We start from the raw sequence: 8,912 nt of genomic DNA, 5'->3' as shown, positions 1-8,912 counted from the left end.
CGCCGCGTCATCGGATGTGATTGACAGCAGCGCGAGCCAATGGCTGCGCTGCTTTCAATCCATCCACTGCAGCCAATCAGCGACCAGGCTGAGCTGCAATAGAGATGACGAGAACGAGCAGCGGAGATTCGAGGTGTCAGGTAAGTAATACGGGGGGCTGGGGGCGGCGGTATTGTCAAAAGTTTTTTCACCTTAATGCATATAATGCATTAAGGTGAAAAAATTTTTACCTTTACAACCCCTTTAATGCTGATTGAAAGAGTTTAGTTCCACTTGAACTAAAGCACTAAGGTGAGTTGTAGTGGATTAGCCACCAAATCTCCAAATCTCTACTTTAATACATATCCAAACCCAATAACAAAATGTAATATGCTGAAGCTTACTAGTCTTTAGCTGTGGTGACTGCATTTGTTTTCTCTTTTCATGTTTTTTTATGCTTTACGTTCACCTGGTGATCCTGCCAAGAACACAGTTCCTGTCTTAGGGTGACAATGTTCACTCACTGTATTGTATTGTATTTATAGAGGAGTAGCACTTTCACCCTAGAACAGGACTTTAGAACTTCTCTCCTTACCTCCTCTCCATAACATGGAGGGAAGGTGACAACTGAGAACATTTCTAACTGATAACAATCAGCACAGGCTTTTATCCATAGAGCAGAGAGGACATGAATTTTATCAGCTCACAAGATGTCTGGCAAGAACAGGTATGTTTGCACTTATCAAAGAAGTATTGCAAAATGCTCTCAATGGTATATAAGTAAAAAAAGCTAAGTACATTGTTATGCCGCGTACATACGGTCGGAATTTACAACAACAAATGTTCGATGTGAGCTTGTTGTCGGAAATTCCGACTGTGTGTAGGCTCCATCGGACATTTGCTGTCAGAATTTCCAACAACAAATGTTTGATAGCTGGTTCTCAAATTTTCCAACAACAAAACTTGTTGTCGGAAATTCCGAGCGTGTGTACACAATTCCGACGCACAAAATTCCACGCATGCTCGGAATCAAGCAGAAGAACCGCACTGGCTATTGAACTTCATTTTTCTCCACTCGTCACACGTGTTGTACGTCACCTCGTTTTTGACGATCGGAATTTCCAACAGCATTTGTGTGACCGTGTGTATGCAAGACAAGTTTGAGCCAACATCCGTTGTAAAAAAATCCAGGATTTTGTTGTCGGAATGTCCGATCGTGTGTACGCGGCATTAGAGTCTATATACATTTTAACACAATGCAGAGAAAAACACATGCAAATGCAAAACTATCAGTAATTTTATAAGACATTTATTCTGATATACAGTAACAGTATAATAAAAAAAATGCACATTTTATCATGAAGGGATTTATTTATCAATGTTTCCACCCAAGATTACCACATCTTTCACCCAAGATATACACATTTCTATAAATGTATTGTAACCAGATAAATGTGTGAATCTTGGATGAAAGTTTTGTGAATCTTGGGTGAAAACACTGACAAAATTGCCCATAAAAAAAGCAGCCACTGAGCTCCAGGCTAGTGACTGAGCTGAGAGGTGCATTGTGGGAGAATAATAGCAGTCTGTTGCAGGCAGGAAGAAGCATTTCCTATGTCTCCTCTCCCCCAGTCATCACTCAACTTTATAGCTGACCATTAGGTGAAAGACATCATCAAGGAATTGATTTACATGTGTGAACCCAGCCAATGTAAAGCGCTCTATGAATGGAGGACAAGCATATGAATGAAAGTTCCACCTCCTCCTTTCATAAAAAATTTTTCATAGTGCCAAGTGATATTATTATTAATATTATTATACAGGATTTATATTGCGCCAACAGTTTGCGCAGCGCTTTACAACATGAGGGCAGACAGTACAGTTACAATACAATTCAATACAGGAGGGATCAGAGGGCCCTGCTCGTTAGAGCTTACAATCTAGGAGGGAGGGTCAAGTAATACAAAAGGTAATAGCTGTGGTGGATGATCTGATGGAGAAAGTAAAAGTACAGTTGTTAGGTGGGGGCTGGATTGGCTTCTCTGAAGAGGAGGGGTTTCAGGAAGTGTCTAAAAGCAAGCAGAGTAGGAGCTAGTCGGACAGATTGGGGTAGGGAGTTCCAGAGGATGGGAGAGGCTTGGGAAAAGTCCTGGAGGTGAGCTGCGGAGGAGGTGATGAGGGAACTAGACAGCAGGAGGTCTTGGGAGAAACGAAGGGAACGAGTAGGTTGGTGTTTTGAGACTAGGTTTGTGATGTAGCCGGGGGCCGAATTATGGATGGCTTTGTAAGTTGTTATTAGAATTTTGAGTACAGCTTTTATCGGTGGAGCAGGGGATGGGGAATGGGCAGGTATAGCTGGCACTTTGATGAATGCCTGTGACAGATTTAGTGACTCCTATTAACCCCCACAGCAGCAGAAGATCACAGCTGGGGGCATCAGGGGGTGGCAGAGGAATGAAGAATTCAACGAACATAGCAGTCACCAGCACAAGGGACACGTTTTACTCAAAATATGTACTGGTGCTGATTACAAAAAAAAAATGTCACCTTAAAAGATAAGTTCACCTTTGGGAACATGTTACATGTTCCACCCATTTTTAGAGTGGAACATGTAACATGTTCCCGCTCCTGCAGCCACTGATCCCCCCGTGACAGCGGGCTGGGGATCTTCCTGCACCCACTGTCACTATTTCACTATTTGAAAAGAGCACGGCCGTGCGGGACTCTGCTCACTACAAGTACCAACAGCCTTTGCGGGTGACGGCTTGTAGTTCTCAATGAACTACCAGGGTGCTGTTAAGCGCTCCAGCTGGTTAATTATTTCTTCCTGTCATTGTGTTACTGCCTGCCCGTATGAGGTACGAGCAGACACCTTATACTGGCAGTCTATTAGAGTCCTGCATTGCATCTGCTGATCATGGGTGTACTGCTTCCCAGGCTTCTACAAAAAGAAATAGTATATGTACATTTTTTTACCTGCAAAAAATGTGCATTTATTATTTTTTTAAAAGGTGAACTTATTCTTTAAGCTTTAACATTACCAAATCATATTTAAATCAGATAAGGTTAGGAACCCTGGAAATAGTGTTACTTATGTCATGTCATTAATATAGTACAAATAATCAACTTTGTACAATTATCTATAAATAGAATTATAAGAATAATGATTTTGTTCACTGTGCATTTTACACTTATAACACAGCTATGCTATTAAACGGTTGTTGATGCAAATGAATTTCATTGTATTTCTCTAGACATTTATTCCTTAAGATAATAGTCATTTACAAACATAAGTAGAAATGGGAAATCATCAGGCTGTTCCATTTGTGAGAATGATTCTTTTGCTGGATGAACAGTTCATAAAGCAGGTATATAGTAAGCTAAAGGAAACAAAGAGTAACAAAAGTTTTATTAGAACACATAAATTACTTTTTAAATGCTTATCTTATATGACTTTAACAGGCTGAATACACTGTTTCACATTATGATTCCCATGTTTGTCATGAGACTTGCACAGATCCTTGGCTAACTAATCTTGGCTGAAATAGTCATTAGTTACATAAAATATTTTTGCCCAGACACCAGTATTTCCCCAATATTAGGCTAGTGCTCAGCCCCTTTCCTTAGTGATATGAACATAAATGATTGGGCAGTGGGATGTGTGCATGTTTATTTCTGTATATGTTTAAAACATTTTTTGTTGGTCGACTACAAAATCCATGAATGTGCTTATCCTTAATCCCATGCATGGAGGAAGGAACAAGCCTTTATACCAAAACCAATGAAACTAGAACTGGTTAACAGATAAAGAATTGCCACAATACAGCAAATCCTTTAAGCTCTTACCAAGCATGTAACATACAGTATGACTCACATATCGACTGAGATATTCGTACTTCATGCTCTCAATACAGTGAATGAGCTGTTACAGACAGCTCCCAGTGTCTGTTTGTGACAGGGAGCTAGGCTCCCGATCATGTGACCACTGTGATAGCCAATCACAGATCACGTGTTTGGGAACTCTGTCCCACATCTCAGCATTAATCCATGGTTAAAGGACTCCCAGGAGGGGGAATGAAGAGGTTAAATACTAAATTACCTTTCTTCCCCTCAACAGGTACATATACATGAATGCCTGTGTCCCATGTGCATACATGTCCGTTTACACCAACACTCCTATTGCCACTTAGGAAAACAATGACCTAGGGGATAAAAAATCCATTGGAAAAATCCAATGTTTAGATACCTCTTTGCTTTGAAAGAAAACCGGTTTTATCTGCCAGCCACTATATTACTAGTGTCTCCCTTCATCTAAAAGAATGAATCAAGCAAGGTATCATAGTTGTCTGACACACCCTGAATTGTCAGTTGCTGAAGATTCCATTGGTTGTGGCTATGCAAGGCAGCAAAGGTTTGATTCACCAGTGGCTCTTTTTTTAGTGACAGTTAGGGCCAGCTTAACATAGGGGGCCTTCCATCAATCTGTACTGCAAAGGTGAGCAGATGGGGGGGAGGGGGTGGTGTCCGGAGGTAACAAAGAAGGGATTACAGTTTGGAGTGCAAACATGAGCAAAGAGGAGATGTGCAAGTGGGGCTGGAGTGCAAAGATGAGCAGAGGCATGTGGAGTGAACGCCTCTCCTTTACATACTACCCGCCGCCATACACTCTGCACTCCTCTCCTGCACATACTACCCACCCAATATACTCCGCACCTCTCCTGCACATACTACCCACCCAATACACTCTGCACTCCTCTCTTGCACATACTACCCCACCCCATACACTCTGCACTCCTCTCCTGCACATACTACCCACCCAATACACTCCGCACTCCTCTCTTGCACATACTACCACGCCCCATACACTCCGCTATCCTCTATTGCACATACTACCCCATCCAATACACTCCGCACTCCTCTCATGCACATATTACCCACCCAATATACTCCGCACCTCTCCTGCACATACTACCCACCCAATATACTCTGCACTCCTCTCTTGCACATACTACCCCACCCCATACACTCTGCACTCCTTTCCTGCACATACTACCCACCCAATACACTCCGCACTCCTCTCTTGCACATACTACCCACCCAATACACTCTGCACTCCTCTCTTGCACATACTACCCCACCCCATACACTCTGCACTCCTCTCCTGCACATACTACCCACCCAATACACTCCGCACTCCTCTCTTGCACATACTACCCACCCAATACACTCTGCACTCCTCTCTTGCACATACTACCCCACCCCATACTCTCTGCACTCCTCTCCTGCACATACTACCCACCCAATACACTCCGCACTCCTCTCTTGCACATACTACCACGCCCCATACACTCCGCTATCCTCTATTGCACATACTACCCCATCCAATACACTCCGCACTCCTCTCATGCACATACTACCCACCCAATACACTCTGCACACTTCTCTTGCACATACTACCCACCCAATACACTCTGCACTCCTCTCTTGCACATACTACCCACCCAATACACTCTGCACTCCTCTCTTGCACATACTACCCCACCCCATACACTCTGCACTCCTCTCCTGCACATACTACCCACCCAATACACTCCGCACTCCTCTCTTGCACATACTACCACGCCCCATACACTCCGCTATTCTCTATTGCACATACTACCCCATCCAATACACTCCGCACTCCTCTCATGCACATACTACCCACCCAATACACTCCGCACTCCTCTCCTGCACATACTACCCACCCAATACACTCTGCACTCTTCTCTTGCACATACTACCCACCCAATACACTCTGCACTCCTCTCTTGCACATACTACCCCACCCATTACACTCCGCACTCCTCTCCTGCACATACTACCCACCCAATACACTCTGCACTCCTCTCCTGAAAATACTACCCACCCAATACACTCCGCACTCCTCTCTTGCACACACTACCCCCCCCCCTTACACTCCGCACTCCTCTCCTGCACACACTACCCACCCCATACACTCCGCACTCCTCTCCTGCACATGTAACCCGCCGCCATACACCCTGCACTCCTCTCTTGCACATACTACCCACCACCATACACTTCACACCTCTCTCCTGCATATACTACCCACCTCCATACACTCTATGTTCTACGTGACTCACAGTATGTACATGATATTGTACATTACACACTCCTGCATTATATACACTATATTGTACATTATATATTAGGAAAGTAATAAAATTCCTGCGAGCCTCAAGCAACCCAAAGCCTAATAGATATCACTAACCAGCTGCAAGCGTTACACACCGCTCATAAGCTCGTGCACATAGTCAAAAATAGTAAATTATACGCTGCGCTTTAGAATATTACACAATAAGGCGCCTTTCACATGGACGGCTGTTCTGCCGCAGGTAAAAGCATATAATATGTTCTGTGAAATTCAAGACTCCAGGCACTGCGATCAGCTACATTTGTACAGTTAGATTACCTGCGTTTAGCTGCGTTTAGCTGCGTTTACGTGCATTTAAAGTGCGGCTGCGTTTAGCTGCGTTTGGAACATTCTTGACATTTCTGATGTGCTTCCTGTTGCTTTTCTTTCCTTATTGCCACTGCTATCCGCAGGAGAAATAGTACACTACGATTACCTGCAGTTATGTGCAGATAGCTGCAGATAGCTGCACTAAATCGCTCCTGGACGCAGTCAATTCTATTTTTTCTATCCGCACAGAACCGCATGTAACTAAATCGCAGCTAAACGCAGTGTGTGAATGGGGCCGTAGGAAAGCATCGTGTGCTTTTAGCTGCGGTAGAAAACTAGAAAATCCGCAGCTAAAAGCACCATTCTATCTGTCCGTGTGAAAGGGGCCTAAATGTATGCTGGAAAATTAAAACAAACACATCTAGTGTTAATGTGATGTAAGTGACATATGTGACATAGATGTGATATGACATAAAAAAAAAAACAATAAATATGTCAATTAAAACATTAATAATAAAGTGCTCATGTACATCCAAGTGCTTTGTAACACAGATACAAGTGTCTGGTGGTATATAGGGAACAACACTAGTTCCACTATAAATAGCAAAAAGTGCTATTGTGCAAAAAACAAGTCTTTTTATAAACAATGCTGTGACAGTCCTGTTGAAAAAAAGTGCATATGAGTGGTATCTAGTAATAGCACTGCTGACATGCTTATAAATCCATGCGTCTAGAAATGATTGACAGGTGTTGCAGATCATGCATTTGTGCTCTTATTCTAGTGACCCTCAAGGTATTGAATGCTCACCTTGGAGCGTTTGACTTAGCAATTACGCTCAGTCAATACAAGCTTGTGAACCACCCCTGGGTTCTATAATGGTGACAGGATCCTGGGCTTCCCACGCAATATCTCGGGAATAATGGGAAATAAAAAGCCTTGATAGTGTAATATTGCTTTAAACGTTTTATTAAACAGATAAGAACAATCCCCCAATGGGGTACTCACATGTACCAGGTGCGTCAGTGCACCACTCTGTGTATGGCATGAAATATTACAGCGGCTGGTTTTGGAATGGTGTATGCTTCCTCCTAGGCAGATAGACTGCCTTTCGTACCCCTCCTGACCCCTCAGGAGGGGCCAGGACGGTACGAAAGGATTCATGGATTTATAAGCAAGATACTGCGTGGGAAGCCCAGGATCCTGTCACCATTATAGAACCCAGGGGTGTTTCACAAGCGTGTATTGACTGAGCGTAATTGCTAAGACACACGCTCCAAGGTGAGCATTCACTAACTAGAGGGTCACTAGAATAAGAGCACAAATGCATGATCTGCAACACCTGTCAATCATTTCTAGACGCATGGATTTACATGTCAGCAGTGCTATTACTAGATACCACTCATATGCACGTTTTTTCAACAGGACTGTCACAGCATTGTTTATAAAAAGACTTGTTTTTTGCACAATAGCACTTTTTGCTATTTAAAGTGGGACTAGTGTTGTTCCCTATATACCACTGGACACTTATATCTGTGTTACAAAGCACTTACGATGCACATGAGCACTTTATTATTAATGTTTTAATTGACATATTTATTGTTTTATTTTTGTCATATCGCATCTATGTCACATATGTCACTTACGTCACATTAACACTACATGTGTTTGTTTTAATTTTCAGCACACATTTATTGTGTAATATTCTAATGCACAGCGTATAATTTACTAATATTGTACATTATACACTCGCTCGCCACATTACTACTCTACTTAAGGCACCCCCCTGTCTTTTACCCCCCTTTCTCTCACCCCCCTCTATTTCACTCCCCCCTCTTTTTCTCACTCAACCTTATCCCCCTCTCTATTTAATTTGTTTCAATAATTAATTTATTTTAACAAAAATTGTTTGTGTTTTCATTTTATTAATTCCCAAAAGAGGCCCACCAAAATCCTCAACACCAGGCACATGATGTTCTTAATCCGGCCCTGATGACAGTATCACTATAAAGCTTAATTCCAGGCAGATTTAATATATATATATATATATATATATATATATATATATATAATTAAACTAGTTTAAACCTTGCATTTGATCTAATTTCAGCTTGTATTCCCCTCTACAACAGCACTTGACAGGCTGGAGCAGCACTTGGAGCAAATGAGGAGTCCTATATGCACAAGTGCCTCTGTCAAGGATTATGCTGCCAGAAGGAGCCAAAGGGATGAGCGCATCATTCAGATGTTCCTTCACTGTCGAATTACAGGCTGGCCTCCATTGTGAGCACATGGGGCCATACATTGTCTATGCATAAGAAGAGATTTGACAAGTCTCTTAGGAGTCGTTTAAAGCTCCCCTGTACACAGAAACTCTGTGCTATGATATGTTATATGATGTCACTGCAGCCATTGTGATAATGACATAACTTAACAAATGCCACAATATCATGATTAGAGATGGAGACCATGAAA

General features: G+C 42.4%; 1 protein-coding gene across 4 annotated transcripts in view; it reads right to left on the bottom strand.

Moving 5' to 3' along the window:
* Window positions 1–1,266: 1,266 nt before the first annotated feature.
* The window catches only part of LOC141112037 (uncharacterized), a 46,892-nt gene continuing 39,246 nt past the window's right edge, over window positions 1,267–8,912 (bottom strand). For all 4 annotated transcript variants that reach the window (XM_073604419.1, XM_073604426.1, XM_073604442.1 and 1 more), the window contains one exon: window positions 1,267–3,359. The gene's annotated coding sequence lies outside the window, so the exon portion shown is untranslated. The remainder of the gene's footprint in view (window positions 3,360–8,912) is intronic.

This window comes from Aquarana catesbeiana, linkage group LG01 (genome assembly GCF_042186555.1).
Source record: "Aquarana catesbeiana isolate 2022-GZ linkage group LG01, ASM4218655v1, whole genome shotgun sequence".
Classification (NCBI taxonomy): Eukaryota; Metazoa; Chordata; class Amphibia; order Anura; family Ranidae; genus Aquarana; species Aquarana catesbeiana.
This window is presented reverse-complemented; position numbering and strand designations above follow the sequence as displayed.